Source organism: Gigantopelta aegis, unplaced genomic scaffold, assembly GCF_016097555.1.
Source record: "Gigantopelta aegis isolate Gae_Host unplaced genomic scaffold, Gae_host_genome ctg2749_pilon_pilon, whole genome shotgun sequence".
Lineage (NCBI taxonomy): Eukaryota > Metazoa > Mollusca > Gastropoda > Neomphalida > Peltospiridae > Gigantopelta > Gigantopelta aegis.
This window is the reverse complement of record NW_024533021.1, coordinates 19,479-39,776: the sequence shown is the minus strand read 5'-3', so window position 1 is coordinate 39,776 and position 20,298 is coordinate 19,479. Positions and strand designations below refer to the sequence as shown.

Below are 20,298 nucleotides of genomic sequence, written 5' to 3'. Positions count from 1 at the left end.
TATAAAAACTAAAAATTATCTACTTTACTTGTAATATGTATACATGTTTTCAAAATCAATCTTTGATAAAGTAAACTAGTCCTAATACTTACAATTAAACTACTAAAATTTTATACTTATAATTATTATGGCACAATGTTTCCAATCATTTTCAATCTTCCCTTTAACCTATTATGACAAAGCATGATAGTATGTCATTGGTAACAAAGATATTTTACCAAATCAGTGAACTGGTCTTGACAAGCAGTCTTATTTTCTCAACAGTTGGCTGGACTACAAAATTCAAAGTATCCATAAAGACCATTGTCAGCTCTTGCACTCTTCACTGCTTCTTTAATAGCAAAGAAAACTGATGCAGCCAAAAAAAGAGGTGGCTCTCCAATACCCTACCAAAATTAACTACCACTCAAAAAAACTATAATTACCGTACTTACTTTGGAAGAGAAAATAGCCTTTGGGTTAGGACAGCGATCAAGCAAGGTCACATTTAATTCAATAGGAACATCACTACATCCAGGTATTTTGTAGGTATTAGGTCCCTGAGTGTACAGTGCGCCATCTTTCAAAAAGACACGCTCTTCCATGTGAACCATCCTAGTCCTTGTGTAAAAGCTCCTTCAACTTGACCAATATCAATGGCAGGATTTAGACTATTGCCCACATCCATTATAAGATCTGTACGCAATACCTATAATAACATAATAGCTATCACTTATACTATACATTTTGTTGATGATAATAATAGCTAAACTGCATAGAGTTAGTACAAGTATACATTTTTATTATTTACTATACATACTTGAAAATTTCCAGTTAGTGTGTCCACTTCAACAACAGAACATCCAGCACCATATGTATGATAAAGGAAAACATTTCCTCTGGCATCCTCACCATCATTGAAGTTTATTCCAAATTTTGTGTTTTATAGAATCCTTGAGCAGAGAGATTAACTCGATTTAAATATGCCTGTTGAACCTGGATGCCAAGATTTGTATAATATACAATAGCATTTACATCAACTGCCATACCCATTCTTCCCAGCTTGCAAAAGGATCTTCTTCTATAAAAGGTTTTAGCCTCTCCATGATCTGATCACAAGCATTCTATTGATACAGGTAAAAACAAGTTGACCATAAAAACTTTATATATATATATATATATATATATATATATTGTATGAATGTATGTATGTATGTATACTATGTATGTATATATATATATATATATATATATATATATATATTGATATGAATAGATACCTTAACAGCCATTCCATTAAAATCAGTTGAAACAGAAGCTGATGTAGGGGTTGTGTTTGGCACTTTATCAGTGCTTGTTTCAGTGATGTGAATCTTATCAATAGGAATAGACAAAAACAATGAGCACAAACCTGAACCATCTTAGTATGTAGACCCTGTCATTAATTGTTAGAGATTATAATCAATTTAACAGGTGTCTTACCTGTCCCATTTCAACTCCTCCATGAGTTAGTAGTACAGACCCATCAGTATAGACATGAACAAGTGCTCCTGCTTGATTTAGGGTTAAAAACTCAAAGTATCCCAGTCCATGAATTGTAGGCACAACAGCAATTCCTCTTTTTTCCAACGATTATTCCTAGAGGAGCAAGTTTACAAATTACTATAAATACACATTTTTAAACTTACTTATTGAATTCTTTTATTTCCTTCTTTTTTTCGTTGTAACTACATTTCTCAAGTAGAGTTGTCCAGCATCGTGATAGAGTACAATTCTCTACTTTCATACCACCAAGAAACTCTTGACCATCTTTCACAAAGTTTAGTTCCTGTATTTTGGCCTTTTCCATTTCTAGTGTGTCAGCAACATGAGACATAACTGTCTCCATTAAAAAAAGAGCTTCAGGTACACCAAATCCTCTCATAGCAGTATTTGAAGGAAGATTTGTTTTACAAACGTAACCATTAACTTTGACATTAGGTACATGGTATGAACCCTGTGCACTCAATAATGCAGCCTCCATTACCTATGTGATAAAGTCAATAAATATTACTTTTCATACACAAATCTTGACATACATGAATAGATAAGTCTATTGAAGCACCACCATTAAGATATAAATCAATATTTAGAGCTTTTAGCCCTTCCATTTTTAGTGAAGCCAACCTAAATAGAAAGTAAAGGCATTGTTTTGTAGACAAAGTACATCAGTAGAAAAGTATAGCATCTCTAATTATATTATGCTGATGTGTCTTGCCTTGTACTTTCCCAGAAAAGGGTGTCGACCTCCAGTATTCATCATATCTTCATTCCTATCCAACATGAGACGAACTGGAATGCGAACTCTTTTTTTAGAGAAAATTTTACTGATTCTTATAATAATAAATATAACTAACTTTTTAGCAGCTACTGCTACTGCTGAATATGGTATATCACATCGTGATTCTTTCCCACCAAAACCACCACCTACATCAGCAATATTAATTCAAGGATTATAACTTTTCACAATATCTCACCAATTCTCTTCAGTTTTACAACTATTTTATTTGCTGATACTCCCAAAGCTTGAGACACAAACTTCTGACACTCTGTTGGATTCTGAGTGGATGCAATAATCTCAATCTCATTATCTTCATTCTTTGGAATAACAAGACAAGCACATGTCTCCATATAAAATTGTTCCTGCCCTCCTATTCTCATTTGTCCTTCCACTTGATAGTCTGATGTACTTAATGCTGTTTTGACATCACCATGCTTTATATGACGTTCAGGCTGATAGAACATATTTGCTGCTATAGCATCCTATATAAAAAGTTTATACAATTTGTATAACATGTACAGATTAATAATTAAACTTTACTTCAATAGTCAGTACTGCATGAAGTTTATTATATATCACCTTGACAGATCTAGCAGCTCTTTGAGCTATAGACTTATTCTTTGCTACTACAATACCAATAATTTGTCCCACAGAAGTAACTTTGTTTTCATCAGTTCCATCAGCAAAGAGGAGGTCATCTCCACATAGACCAACAAGATTACTACCTGTACATCTTTAGCTGATACATAGGCAAGAAACACCCTAGTAGTAAATTAATCATATTAATAAGTCTTCACATTCACAACAGTGTACCTCTATTGTTTCTAGTGCTGAAGTGTCCACACTGATAGTTGCATGAGCTGATTTACTTAATACAAGACCAGCATATGCTTCACCATCAATATGAGGTATGTCATCTACATACCTAGGCAAGAGATGCCATAAATAGTGCAACCATGTCGTACCTTGCCTCTCCCAGTGGCTTGCTGTAATGCTGACAAATGCATCACTGGCTGACCAATAGAGAGAGTAGCTGTCACTGATTGGAAACCTTGACTACCTTTAATTGGCCCATGAGGTAGCCTCTGACAATACACTAAGTGATCACATGTCATATTATAATCATTATGTTTTACTTGTATTGCGCTTTTTTCTTGATCAATGAGGTCTGAAGGACTAAGGTTAGATAACACTTGTAAATAGAACTTGTAAAAGAAAGAGAGACATAGACTCAGTCGATAGTCTATCATTCCTCCCTCATCATTAATATTAGGAGATAAGGAAAGAAGTTCCTCTGATAAACTTTGACTAACCAATAACATTAAGTCCTTATTCCACTTTCTGAAATAATTCAAAGTATATCTTTAATTTCTATTTATAAACCCAACCTTCCAATCATTTTTTTCTGTGTTTGTGTCATTATGACAACTGAGAAACATATACCACCAAACACCAATCGACACTCTTTGATTGTTAATTTTTTTGTCTCATCTGTTTTCATCCAGAGACAACCATTGACTATAGCTTTGTCTAAATGTTTCCTACGAGACTGCTTGTATACAGCAATATGTTCACTCTATAATAATTATTGTCGTATTAAAATATACCAACATGTTAATACAATATCTTAACCTCATTTGAGAAAGGAATGAGAATTGACATTAGAACTTCATCTTTTGATAAATGTATGTCACCATTGTTGATAGTTGCTTCTCTTTGACAATCTATGTAAACAATTATTATAGAATATTATTGTACATTACTGACTTTTTGATGCTATATTAAGTCTAGCTTTTACACCCATTAGTATTGGTATAAGATCAGATGTTCCACTGCCAGTCATGATATTACCACCAATGGTCTTATCATAGAAGCATAACTTTCATCACATAAAAATAAAAACTTACAGCCATATTTTTTATTTGAGGTCCAGCAAACCAGTGTAGCATTTCCAGTACAGCATTAAATGACTTAGTTTTGGAATCTATTTCACAATTGAATCATTTTATTTCTATGTTCTTAATGATAACCTGGTAATGATTTTACAATCTCTTTGAGTTTAGCTTCTAACTGAGCTACTGTAACAACAGATCCTATTAACAGTCCTTCATCACAGACTTCAAGAACATGGAGTTCTGTTACATGAGTCACTGATATTAGAATGGGACAGCATATACCCTGACGCATATTAAGTCCTAGGATATCTTAAATCAAACACTGTGTGTGTGTGTGTGTGTGTGTGTGTGTGTGTGTGTGTGTGTGTGTGTGTGTGTGTGTGTGTGTGTGTGTGTGTGTGTGTGTGTGGTGTGTGTGTGTGTGTGTGTGTGTGTGTGTGTGTGTGTGTGTGTGTGTGTGTGCATGTGTGTGTGTATGTATGTGTACATGTATCTGTATGTGTATGTGTATATGTATATGTATACTAGTGTTGTTTTAGTTAACTAGAACTAGAACTAGAACTATTTTAGTAAGCACTTTTGTGATTTAGTTAACTAACTATAACTGTAACTAAAATTATTTCAGGTAAGCACACTATAATTAAACTATAATTAAAATTTTTGACAATTTTTAGTGAACATAGAGGTTTTATAGACACAATGCTTCATTTCACTTACCACACCTATATTCATTTCACTTACCACACCTATAGGTGTGCTAACTGCTACAGGAAGAGATTAGTGATACATAATAGGTGTGGTAAGTGATAATGAGTTAACAAGTTTACATAGTTGTCAATTATTGTGGATAGTAACACAGTAACTATAGAAAGAAATGTTCTGCACATGACCGAGCATATTGCCAGTAGAAGAAAACTTTAACTAAAACTAGACCTAATTTTAACTATAACTAATTTGTGTTTAATTTTAGTAACTTTACTAAAACTAAAACTAAAACTCCTACCAGTAGGCTAACTTTACTATAACTATAACTAATATGAAAATATGTAACTAAAACAACACTAATGTATACGTATATGTATATTTACTTTATAACATACCTATAGTTAAACATCCAGCTACTATCTGATTCTCCTTCTCCTCTTGATAATTGGAAAATTTGTCTCTTAGAGTGAGCAATTGATCAAGAGTGACAGGTCGATACCAGTGCACTCTAGATCCTTGTATAAAAAGTGGAGACCTCATTGTATTGACCTAAAAGTATATGATTATGATATGTGCTTTAACTTACTTTTAATTCAGGAGGAAAGATAATTTCTTGTGTTGGATCTAGATCAGAGTCACACACAGTAGTAGCAGATACCTGCCGCTGTGTATACTAAAAAATCAAGTAATTTATTTTATACCTGGCTATCACTGCTTTTGCTACCATCACTACAAGAACAGTCTTGACAGAAGACTCTGTAACTATCAAGAATAGGTCGATATCCAGTACATCGACACAGATTACCTTAAGTAATAAGTATATGTTAAAACATTTTGTGTGTAAAATCTCTTACCATGAAGTACCTCTTCCATTTCAAATTGAGTTGGCTGTGACTTATTACGTAGCAATGTATACATTGACATCACCATACCAGGTGTACAAAACCCACATTGACTACCATGACTACGAGCTATCTGCTCCTATATAGAAGATTAGTAAAAGATTCTTGAACATGTATATTATCATTCATGTTATTACATCACCTGACAAGGATGTAATTTGGTATGAGTACTACCAATGCCCTCCACAGTAGTAACAGATACTCCATCCAGTGAACAAATAGGTATAAGACAAGCATTAGCAGATATATGTCTACAAGTCATGTAGTGGATGTCTATGTATATCAATATGCGGGCCCCACTGAGAGGGAGGACAACCAGGGATATTTCCCCAGGACCCCTACTTTCTAGGGTGACTCTATTATGTTTTCAACTCTATCAATTGGTGAATGGCAGTAACAATCAATAATGTCTATTTAACTCAAGAAATACATGTGAATATTACTTCAATGAAGAAATTAAATTAGGTGTGCTTTTCTCCCCTTTTGATGAGCAAACATGTCAATAATGTGATTCAAGTTTAGTGTCTCAGAAAGTTCACTCTCAATAGCTAAGATATCTAGATCTGTCAGTCAATCTTATGTCATGTTTCAACATAATTTTCAATAACTTTTAATGGCCTCAGTTACTGTTGCAGGAATAATACAACAAAATATGTAATGCAACATGGGTTAGGAAAAAGATGCCGTAGCTTACATGTAAATGTATGAAGGGAGATCAAGAGAAGGCAACGACTCTTTTCCAAAATTTGATATATGAATTGCTTTGAGATTTTTAGCTCTTGAACAAGATCCTCTGAAATATCAAAAACTGTAAGTTTGTATAAAGCTTTCTGCTTTTGCTTGCAATATCTCATCTGTCAAGGTTATGCAATGCAAAAGAAATGAAAATGGACATTGATCTGACTTCCTGCTTCATACCTAACTGTTAGTCCAGAAATAATGGCATCTAAAAGCTTGTAAAAACCTCATGTTTGAAGATTGTTTCTTCATGTGTTTTGCAAGATGTTTAATGATAATTAACGACTTAATAGAAAACCACGTCTATATGAAAAATTAAATACTAAAAATTTTGCTGCTGTGGCTTGCACTCTGGGGCTAACATATTAAGGTGCTCTGGGTCCCCTCACACCTCTCAGTGGCCCTGTCAATGTGTACCTGATTAAGTCAATATTAGGATTATATTGAGAGAGCATTACTGTACAAGCACCACAACCTCCTTCACCACATCCTTGCTTACTACCAGTCAATTGTACTAGAAGAAATAGCATGTTAAATAATACAAACTTTGGTATATAGCTTGAGATCATAGGATCTAAGTCTTGGTATATGTATGAATTATGATATTACAATAATTATAATCAGTAAATAATTGCAGGAAAAGTAACTGCAGGGACATACTATGACTCTTTGCACAGGTAGTTTGGTAATATAACTTAATGGAAAATGGCCACCTCCCTAGCTAATCTAATTATATTATTTATTGATTGATTGCAATTGTTCTCAATTAACTTTATAGTGATCATTAGTAGACAGCTGGAGATGAAGTTATCTCTTCTACTGTTGAAACCTCTCTTAATACAATTTGTATGTTTAATTATAAGTATAGGATGCTAAAGATCAGCAATATTAATAAACAGATGTTAACTGTATCTGTCACTTCAATTCAGTTTATCATTGTATTTTTATTGCTTTTAATTATTAGTATTTTTCTTTTGCTTAAACTTTTGTTGTTGATTTGTTTGAATATGTTTAAGCAGAACTTGTATAGAAACTTTAAATTCAAAGAACAAATCAAATGAATACTAGTTAAAGCAAAACCTGAATATTATTAGCCAATTCACTCTTTATAAAAGTTATTGCATATCCAGTACTAACTGGCCCACAATCACTTTACAGTGCTTTACCAACATCCTATAGTATTATATTTGTGCAATACTTTTATTAACTCTACCTGGAGTATCTGTAATTATTTAGAAGTTCAGTTCAGCCATTAAATATCTTGAATATATGGATTTTTGACTTCCCTGTTGCTATTAGTTTAACTTTATAATAATAATGTTTTAAATTAATATAACCTTCAAATTGAGTTCCATGTCACTGCATATCTGATTACTCATATATACTAGAGATTATGATGTTACATGTACTACATAGTACTAATAGCTAAAATGTTTAGCTTTGTAAATCATAAAAAACCTTAATTGTCTAAGTTTGTTCAATTGCAAACTTTCATTTCCTGTATAAATCTGTAGCACTATACTTATGCAATTGAAATATAATAATATTGTCAAGTCAGGAGTTGAAGGATTGCATACAAATATGTCATGAATCATAACACACATGTACACAATTCTTTTACTAATGACAGTTTTAAATCCAATTTGTATTTGCTTTTTACCTTTTAATTAGGTACATTAGTACTAAAAGCTATACCAACTTGTGCATCTTGGTACAATAAATAAATTACTAAATTAGCAAACCAATATTAGCAAACTAAAGAAAAATACGGATTTACATTTTATGATTATATATTTCTTTTGTTTTATAATTTATATACAAACAACATATATATATATATATATATATATATATATATATATATATATACTGATATCAGTCTGTTTGAAGAGTGCTTGATGTCGTTAGAACAGAGCGGGTAGAACAGAATTAAAGGACAAAAGAACAGAGCTCTCACTGTTTGCTTTACTCCGAATTTTCATTATGTGATCATCAGACAGCGTCGTCAGACAGAGCTGTCTGACGATCGCATAACGCGTGAACGCGGAGTAACAGCAACACAGCGAGAGCTCTGTTCTTTTGTCCTTTATTCTGTTCTATATATATATATATATTAATATATAGAATATCATTGTTAAAATAAGTTTGTTTTTTACTAATTCATTATGTTAGTTTCATATGCATACTCGCATACAAAATATATTGAAAAGTAAATGACATTATTATGTTGTTTTGATTAATACTTTAGTAACGATACACTAAAAAAAAATTTCTTGTTTTAACCAACTCATGATCACTTAGGTTTATACCTGCCTATAGTAATTAGTATTAACAACATACTGTTTGATTACTAATTACTATATCAGCAGTTCATATACTTCTACAAACAACTACTCAGAAAGGACAGGTATGTCATATGTAGGACTGTCCTGTTATACATTTCATTGTGAGACCCTTTGCACTAAGGTTGTGCCAGTACCAATTTATACTTCCAGTACAGTACTAGTTCCAGTACCAGGACCAGTATAGTTCTAGTATAGTACTAGTTCCAGTACCAAGTACCAGTATACTTCCAGTACAGTACTGGTTCCATGCAGTACACTTCAGTACAGTACTATTTCAAGCACCCAGTACAGTACAGTACTAGTTCCAGTACTCAGTACCCATTATACTACCGGTACAGTGCTAGTTCTAGTACCCAATACCAGTATACTTCTAGTACAGTACTAGTTCCAGTACCCAGTACCTCTATACTTCCTGTACAGTATCAATTTCCAGTACCCAGTACCAGTATACTTCCTGTACAGTACTAGTTCTAGTACCCATATCAGTAGTTCCTGTACAGGAAGTCATCAATACTGGGTACTACAACTATATTTACTGTACTGGTGCTTGAAATAGTGGAAGTTAGCTAACATGTGGGCTACTATACTGTTACATAGCTGGCTGGCTGGACAGTGTTAACAATAATACTGTTAAACCACAGTACCTTAGAAATATATTGAACACTTTAAAGGTGACCCATAGTAACATTTATGTGTACCACATGTTTAGCTAATGTACTATATATACCTATTTAAAATATAAATAGTATATTGTGCACAAATTGATCTGTACTCAGTACAGGATCCTGGAACTAGTACATTACAGAACTAGTACTGTACTAGGAAGTATACTGGAACTGGGTACTAGAATTGATACTGGAACAGGTACTATATAGGACTGGTATACTTGTACTAGAAGGTTTGGGTACTAGAACTAGTACCAGTACATACCGGTACTGATTACTGGAAGTACTGTACTGGTACTGGGTGCTAGAACTAGTACTGTACAGGAAGTGTATATATGGTGTACTGGGTACTAGAGCTGGGAGTACTGTACAAGAAGTATAAGAACTAGTACTGGCAGAAGTATACTGGTACTGGGTACCATAGTAACCTAGTACTGAACACTTTAAAGGTGACCAGTGTAACTTTATGTGTACCAGTACAATACTAGTTAGCCTTTAAAGTACCCATTGTGGCACCAGTTGATACTTCCTAGTATTAGTACTAGTTTCAGTACCCAGTAGCAGTATAAACTATACTAGTACAGTACTAGTTCCAGTACCCAGTACTGTAACTAAGTTTAAAATCCAGTATTACTAACTCAGTAAATGAGGTTTCAGTAGTTTTATTTCCAGTACAAAAGTACTGGCACAACACTACTTTGCACACAGACACAGTATCCATGAAAATTTGTCTAACTAATGAGACTTTAAACAGAATTTTTGGAGATCTGATAATTAACTATATCACCACCAAGTGTCAATCAATATATATTAAAACAGTAGAATGCTCACTACTTCAGTGTCTTATATGCAACCTATATAAAACATATATTGGTTAAATACTAATCAATTTTTTCAGCGATTACTATGGTCACTAATGTATGGTGCTGTCAAGGTACTATTTCCATGGCCATGAAAAATCTATGATTCATGTTCTTGTTCTACTTGAATTCATTTAATCAAAAACATTTCACTGGCTTTATACATACTCTAGAATTGCAACAGAATCGTAATAGGCACCAATCACAAAATGTGGCCACCACCATTTGGATTGACTGTGCAATACATTTTTTTCATGTTCCTCTGTATCATGTATGGGCTTTAATGATAAATATCCAATGCAATTATTTTAAAATTAGCTTACATGATTCTCGTAAAAAACTAAGCAAATTATTCTCTGGATCTGGATTTGCGAGAACCACCTATAAATATAGAGTATAGTGTTAAATGCAAGTATAGACTATATATCCAGAATATTTAGTATATACATAGCGACACATACTTTTTTTCCCATTGACAAAGAAGCAAATTGCAGAGCTTGCATTCTCCATCTTGTCCTAGATGCAAGACATTATATTATTTTGCATGTAGGAGTGCTTAATAGATAAATCTCTAGCCATGAGTATAGTAGGCTATAACTCATGCACAACCATTTCTTAATTAATATAGATATATAATTGAGTAATGATTAACAGTAGTGCTCAATATGTATAGATGCCCCAGAAGAGTCAGTTCAACCTACTTGGGAACAGTCTACATAGTACAAGCTACATATTATCCTCATAACTCAATTTGTTCACGTAATAACTATATATACAACTTAGTATAAGTAGTTATATATATAGATATGAAAATATACAAGTGAGTAAAAGTCAGTTATACCAAAATATAACATGACATACACAAAATAGATAGCTTGTTAACTATTAATTTCCATATGGATAATAACATACAATAGTTACATTGTTAGTAGATAATATACAAATAAATGCCAGTACAAAAAACGTTTCTGTGTATTATTCAGATTATGTATAATGTGGGATAAATAAATGATTTTGATTTTTCAAAAGCTGGCTTTCAACTGATTCTAACTAATGACATATGACATGAATGCGATCATATTAACACTTGTAAACTTTATTCTAAATAAAGAAATTATGTATCATCACCAAAGGTGACAGAATTATCTGCAATTCAATGTTATACTAATGACTTGTAGGTATTGTCAAATTGAAGACACATACAATAAAATAGTCTTAGACAATAAGCAAAATTGATTTGATCATTGCTAAGCCTTTCTGTGTGTTAGAAGGTGCAAAATCTTACATACAAATTGACAGTTTGCAATAAAGGATTATTATTTCATTGATCAAGATCATGTAAGTAGTGATCTAACTATAAAAAATTAATATGTTATTTAACAATTAGTTTTGTAATTTACATGGGTGGATTACTATGGAATGTAGAATTTATGTAAATTACTCATTGTATAATTTGTTGGTCCTACCAGTACAACTTACCAACAAATTACATAGTCATCAATTCTCAAGAATTTTAAATTCCATAGTAATCCACCCATGTAAACTACAAATTGTTAAAATTACATATTGACTTTTACAGTGCTGAACAGGGTCTTTTATTCAAAGGTATACATTTAGAATTATTCTTATATAAACAATAATTTCTGAAAAAATTTATTAATATGTAGTGATGGTGGTGAAGACATCTCCAAAGTAGAAATGGCAATTAATATCCTTATATATATATAGTAGTCACAATATCAAGGAAATAATGTTTTCTTCAATCAGTTGTATGATGTATCATTATAGTTTTACTATAGTTTTATATATATAGACTAACAATAACATATTATCCATATATCTGGATGATTTATATATGAGTATATAACTAAGCCAGAAATAGTTAATTCAACAGGTAATGTACTGTAAGGATACTTGTTTCTTGATTATTATTTAGACAAGTCTGACCTCCTTAAGAAACAGGAACAAAGGTTAAGGATGAAAAACGTAAGTCGATACTACTTAGAACAGACCTTGTGACAGAAAAGTACTGACCCTGTCGTCTCCAGAAAAAACGCTAGCCACAGGAATGAAGCCACTCTCAATTTCATTATACGAATTTCTGTGTTTAATTATATTTTGTTAATCACGTGACCATGCATTATGCCGCTCGATTATATCATAGTAAACAGAATTATAGATTTTCTTAGTAATAGTATCATATTTTTTATTTGAAAGTATAATATAATACGGTACATATATCTATCAATTGATCACCATTCACCAATAAACTTGAATTATTTTTACATGTGTTAACAAAATTATTAATATATTTCTATATATGCTATGCGCAATATTTAATGTGCATGCTATATCTTAGTGGCAACTGTCAAAAGAGTAGCAGCAGTTAATGTTGTCATAGCAGCTTTAGCACCTGAAGTACCCTCAATAACTTGATAACTTACAGGAAGTTATCAAAGAACCAACATATTTTCCTTGGGTACAAAGACACCTTCTTACCATTGATCTCCCTTCCACAATTAATGCATTGTTTTATACAACATCCTCCTCCTGTGCTGTATATTCATTCTACGGAAGTCGCAAATGGAAATTTCATTTCTTTGATTGCATGTCTGTACAGGTCATTGCTTCAAGCCCCTTCTTTACTTGTAAAGTCTGCTTTATCAACAAACTGACTGATCGTCCAAACAACTCTATAGACTGTGAGCAATTACTCTCATTGTCTGACTCAAATTTCTCCTAGATTGTTTTCAAAGAACTCTTTCTTCTTATTATAGGTGCTACTGTTCCAATCAAATTGTCTACTCTTAATTCATTTAACTCTGCTGCTTGGATTAATGACTCTTGCCTTAGATATACAAATAAAGTAATTCTCTCTTCTTGTTCTGCTAAGAAAAAAGGCTCTCCTCACTTTTGGGCCAAGTACCATAATCAAACTTTAACCTACCTTAACCAATCTATGGTAAAACATTTCCCAAATGTTCATCCCTGTCTTATTTACAATGATCTTCCTGTTACTTTACCCACATTAATAGCAGATGTGTTGAATCAACACTTTTCTTCATGTTTTAATAAATCAACAGTCCCTCTCTCCAACCTCCTCAAACTCTAACCACCTCATGCCCTCTCCTGTCTGTCCTACTGGTAATAATTATGACAACAACCATAGACACTATATATTGCTTAGCCTAGTTACAGCAAGTGTCCATTAAGTAGTGTAACAAGACGTGGTTGACACTTCACAAATATCACAGGTGTTTAAAATTTTAGCGGCTGTAATGTTTGTGAAATCCCATCGAAACTGCTAACCATAAATTTAATTCCTCTTTAGAATGCTCTTCCATATTCGATTCTATTAAATCCTATTTATCGGTAGACTCCTTCAAATGTAAAATTAAAACATTAATTAGTATATTCTACACAGTGCTATCTTTATTCATTTCTATTGCACTTAATTATCATATAATCAATGCTATGTAACAATAATAGATATGTGATTTTTAAATTAATTATTATAAACCCCACCCCATACTTCTAACTTTATATATATTAAAATATCATACTGTATATTTTATTTATATTTTTGTGGAGGGTTTTGTTGTGTTTTGGTAGCAGTAAATCATAGGATTCCAAGTAATTTAGTTTTAGTCTCAGATCAAGTCGAGTTACTTTCTATTCGTATTGGTTTTTTCCACTCTTGTCAACATACCTTTTGTGTATAGATCTACAAATTGTTCTGCCCAATATGATAGCAACTTACTACAAGTTCTTCGAAAATTATCTCAATTGGATAGTCACATTCTTCTGGTGACTTCAATTACTCAAACATTAATTGGCATACCCTTTCAGTTCCATCTCCTGAGGCAGCTCAATTCTGCAATTTTGTTTTTCATTCGAATCTTTGTCAGCTCATTGATCAGCCAACGCACTCAAATGGCAACATCTTGGATCTAATTTTATGTGATAATCCTAATTTAATCTCTAACTTATCCATTTCATCTAAATGTTGTACTTGTTCACTAAAGTCTGACCACCTTTTTATTTTCTTTAAGGTCTGTATGAAGTCGCCAAAGTCTAAACCATCATCACCCCAATTTATCTACAATTATAAGAAAGCCAATTATGAGGAGCTTCAGCTTTATTTAGTTTTCAACTGATTTTTCAAGTTGTTTTGATTCTGGTGATCTGAATGTCACGTGGCACCTCTATTAAGGATATTATATACACTGCAAAAGACCTTTTTATTCCTAAAACTAAGCTCAAATGCCACCCTTCACCAAAGTGGTATAACTCTTCAATAAGGCACAAAATCAACTTGTTACATTCTGCCAAGAAAAAAGCTAGAGTAGATCCATCTCCCCATATTTTATCAAGATTGGCATCTCTTGAAGAATGTCTTTCTGAAGAGATCACTGGTGCAAAAAGAGCCTATGAAGTTAATGTCATCACTTTGTCTTCTAGTAACAGGAAGCCATTGTTTGAGTATCTCAAGTACTTGTCTAGTTCTAAGGATCCAATCAGTACAATAATTCGTGACTCTATACCCATATCAGATAACATCCAAAAGGCTACAATTTTTAATCAGTATTTTAATTCAGTTTTTACCAAGCCAGTTCAAAGGGAGTTCAGTTTACTCGTGCTCTGAGCTCAACTCACTTAGTTTTACAACCTTTGACGTTTTTGCCTCTCTCAACTCATTAGATCCTACAAAAGGCTCAGGTTGTGACAATATAGGTCCTAATATTCTCAAATTCTGTTCATCAGCACTGGCCAGCCCTCTTGCAAGGTTGTTTTCAATGTGTATGGATCAAACACTCCATCCCAACCAAGTGGAAACTTCATTTAATAACTCCCATCCCTAAGAGTGGAAATCCGTCATATGTTGAAAATTATAGGCCTATATCTTTATTGTGTGTAACTTCCAAGGTCCTGGAATCGCTTATTTATAACAAAGTTATTGATTTCATTCAACCAAAACTGTCTTCTTCACAATATGGCTTCCTAAAAAATAGATCATGCCTTATTCAGTTTCTGACCTCAATTTATTGTTCACTGCATATTAAGTCTAGTACAAATGTCATCTTTTTTAGATCTGCAAAAGGAATTAGATATAGTTCCTTACTCTGAGCTTCTCTTCAAAATAGAGTTACTGGGAATATCAGGAGATCTATTACTTTGGTTCAGATTATACCTATCTGACAGAATCCACTCAGTTAAACTAGATGGTGTTATTTCTCCTCCATTGCCTGTTATTTCAGGAGTCCCACAAGGTAGTATATTGTGACCCTTACTATTTCTTTATTTATGTTAATGACATTCCAACATGTATCAATCACTCCCGTTTGTTTATGTTCGCAGATGATACTAAGTATCTTAAATCAATCAATCCATATTGAAAATCAGCTTGGAGATGATGCCCCTAACCAGAGGACCTCCTCAGACAGAGAAGAACATGCTCCAGCCTTAGAAGATCTAACGCCTTCCCAACTTCAGTTCCTGATCAAAGTTGTCCCCCTCCTTCTAATCCAGTGGCTTTTTTTTCCACCAGGGTTAGTACCTCCGAGGACTGACTAACTGACAATCTCAAAATTTGTCTCTGGAATTCACGTAGCCTAGTAAACAAACTTCTCCAATTCCAGTCATTTGTCTACTCATCCCCTTTTGATATCTATGCCATTACTGAAACCTGGCTGTCAAGTTACATATATGACAATGAAATTTTGCCCACAACTTTTATTCTTTATCGTAAAGACAGGAATACCAGGGATGGGTAGGGTTCTTCTGGCTGTACATCACAATATTCAATGTATTCTTCCTTCCTCTCCTTCAAACTTCATTACTGTCATTACTGTTGAAATCAAAAATATCCTTCCTCTACCTTTTATCCTTTGTGTTGTTTACTCCTCACCCAACTCTAGTCAAGTCTACTTCCAGAACTTATTATCTTATCTGTCTACTCTCTCTTCTGCAAATTATCACATTATCAGTACAGGAGACTTCAATGCCCAGACATAGACTGGGATACACTGTCTAGCTCCTCCTCCACATCTACCATGATTTGCGATTTTGCCAACTGGTGTCAGCCCCTACACATATCGAAGGGAATATTCTTGACAAGGACTAAGTATTCAATCTGATCATTTTTTTACTATCATTTTCTATTGCTAAATCAAGACCTAGTCCTAACCTGATATCTCCCCGATATGTATATGACTATTCCAAAGCTGATTGGGATGGTCTTTCTTCTTATCTTCTTGATTACGATTTTGATTCCATTTATCACCTCAATGATGTTTTAACCTGTTGGATGTCTCTCAACAATCACTTTTAACTGCTATGAGTTTGTTTGTTCCTAAGGTCAAACTCCAGGCACACCAATGCCCCAAGTGTTTACTGCAAGCATCCAAAATCATTTGAATAAAGTTCACTCACTTTGTAAGAAAGCTAGATCAACTCCTTCCCCTCAAAATTTATCTAATCCAGCCTCATCTGAATCTCTCCTTCAAGCTGATATAGCTGAGGCAAAATTAAACTATGAATCGCACCTTGTCTCTACATTTGCTGCAAACAAAAACTACAAAATCTTTAACTACATGCATTGTCTAACCACATATAACTCCCTGCCAGCTACTATTTTTTCAGACTCCTCAGAAGCAAGTTCTGACGTGGAAAAGCCAATTTATTTAATCAATACTTTCACTCTATTTTTACCAGAAGCCACTACACTTTACCCTCCCTGTAAGATTTTCCAGTAAATGGTGTCTCTATTAGTGAGATTACTTTCTCAGAGAGTGATGTATATGAAGTCCTTGGTGCCCTCGACCCCTAACAAAGCTATGGGTATTGATGGTATTGGCCCTAATGTTTCATAAGTACTGTACTCTTTCACTATGTGGTCCTATTCATCACCCCTTCTCTCTCTGTGTTCGTCTTCACTCTATTCCTGCTGTTTACACTGCATCATCCCTATTTTTAAATCAGGGGACAAATCTCTAGTCCAAAACCATAGACCTATCTCTCTTTTGTGCTCCATCTCTAAAGTCCTGGAGAGACTAATCTATAACAATATTATTGATCATGTTTCTTCCTCTATTTCCAATTTTCAGTTTGGGTTTTCCTCCAGCACTGCTCCACTATTCACCAGTTACTTCTATTCCTGAGTACGATTTTCAACTCCTTTGACCAAAGATCCCAAACGGACTGTATCTATCTTGAACTACAAAGACTTTTGATATAGTTCTTCATAATGAGCTTTTATTCAAACTCTGGTCCATCAGCATTACAGGTAACCTCTGGGAACATTTTCGATCATACCTTTTGTCTCGCTCTCAGTGTGTCTCTATCAACAACAGTCTTTCTGATAAACTTCCTGTTATCTCTGGAGTTCCTCAGGCAGCATCTTAGGCCCCATCCTATTCATCATTTACATCAATGACTTGCCATCTACTGTCCTCTTCTTCAATTATTCTTATGTTTTGCTGATGACACAAAAATGTTACAGACCTATCAGTTTGCGCAAATGACTCCTTGCTTTCTTCAGCGAGACCCTCAACTCCATCTCAGAGTGGTGCGTGGCATGGATTTTGTCCTTTAACTCCATAAATGTGCAGCTCTACACTTCTCTCGTTCTCTACCTTCTTCCTCTTCAACCCATTATTTGAATGGTGATTCAATTTCTGACATGGTATGTCACTGTGATCTAGGTGTTATAATGTCCAGGGATCTGTCCTGGAATAACCACTATGACTATATTTCTTCCAAAGCATATAAGACCCTTGCCTCATCCGCCATTCATTCCATCATACCAGCTCCATCCCTACCAAAGGACTCTTTACATCTCTATTATTAGACCACAGATATCTATGGCTCTCAAATCTGGTGTCCCCCATCTGATAAAGGACATACCAAAATTGAGAATATTCAAAGGTGTGCTTCTAAAATTTATCTTAAATGACTTCCTCTCTGACTACAAGTCTCGCCTCACTTCTCTTCACACAACTGCCTCTCATGCTCTCCGTGGAACTAAATGACATAATCTTTATGATTAGATGTCTCCAGTCTTTCATTGCAGTATTGATATTCATATTCTTATTTCTTTTAGCTCTTCTGACACTAGATCTGCTAGTTCCCATAAAATGATTCATTCCATTTCCTCTACTAATCACTCTCACCATTTCTTCTTTAATCAAATCCAAGACTGTGGAATGCCCTTCCCCCAATTCATCTAGACTTGTCTATTAACACTATCAAGAAACAGCTAACAAAATTCTTTTGGTTCTATTTTACCAACAAGTTTGACCCCTCCAACCCCTGCTCATTCCATTTTGTTTGCCCATGCAGCAAATGTTCTCTTTTTCCCTTCCCTCACAATTCACTAAAATCACTTTAATCAACTTCATCACTTATGCTATTAGTAGGACTTACTAATAGGCCCTCAGTTCACTACCCTCTTATTTCTATCACTTACCATTCATCTCATTTTTATAATTCTATTATTGTTCTGTAAAATGATAATAATAATAAATCTCTGATGCTGCTCATTTTCAGTGTGATACTGATTCACTGTTTGATTGGAGTAGAAAGTAGAGACTTGAGTTTAATCATTCTAAATGGTTCATATGCATTTTTCTCAACTATTTCATTCTAAATCTTTCACTTTTTACTTAGATGGAACTCCAATACGAACAATGAGACTCCAACCGTGATCTTGGTATAATTTTATCTATCTTCAGATTTGAACTGGACTGCTCATTATAATCTTATCTTATCAAAAGCTTATTGCTCCTTTTTATTTAATCCGTAGGAATTTTCCAATTAACTCTAGCACTAAAATTAAGCTACATTTGTTTTTATCTCTTACTTGCTCACAGTTAACCTACTGCTCTCAACTGTGGGGGCCTAAGTACTTCAAGGACATTAAGGCATTTGAGCTGTTACAATGGAGAGCCACCAAATATATCCTAATGACTTTAAGTTCGATTATAAATCTAGATTAATACCTCTAAATCTATTGCCTTTAAACTACCTGGCTGGAAATGCAGGATGTTGTATTTTTTATGAAATGTCTAAAGAAACCATCTGAGACTTTGATATATTTCAATATGTATCCTTCTCTTCCACGTGTACAAGAGCAACTTCAAACAAAAAGAATGATCCATAACAAATGTAATACAATGAATACCAACAACTTTTATTGTAACAGAATAGCTCGTGTTTGGAATCCTCTTCCTCTAATTGACACATCAGGCAGTATGACCTCCATTAAGCGTAGGATCAAACAAATCTTCTGGAACTACTTTCTACAAAGTTTTGATGTGGATAACGTATGCTCCTGGAACATTTCTTGTCCGTGCCCATTATGTTCAATTACTCCAATTCAGTCTATTCATTGACAGTTAGGCATCACCAGATCTTGGTAAATGACCCTCAGAGCAACACTTAAAATTATTCGTCTAACAATTTTTTCTTTTCTCATCAATTAACTATCTGTTGCATCTGTAAAACTATAATAATAATAATAATAATAATAATAATATTCTACTGATATAATAGCAATAGGTTAAAAGAATCATCTAGTTTTAGCAATGAGTTCTTAACTGAGTGCTCATGCATATGCTAAAAACTATTGAGATGTTGTGAAAGATTATACTAGTGCTAGTCTACTCAACAAGCATTCAAACTCACCAACTTGGCAGGATAATTTAAAATCACAAAAATACTTTTTGGGTACAAATGTAAATTAAAAGTAACACAAAGGAAACTTACCTCAAAATATTGATATAACATATGCAATACAATACACTCACCAAGAAAAACAAAAGGTAAAATTAGCAACAAGTAACAAATACTTAAGAATGATATATCTAACAACAATCATCATAAACAACTA

The 20,298-nt window shown here is 33.6% G+C and overlaps 1 pseudogene; it reads right to left on the bottom strand.

The window, feature by feature from the left end:
• Window positions 1-257: 257 nt before the first annotated feature.
• LOC121391619 overlaps window positions 258-20,298 on the bottom strand; it is a 29,601-nt pseudogene continuing 9,560 nt past the window's right edge.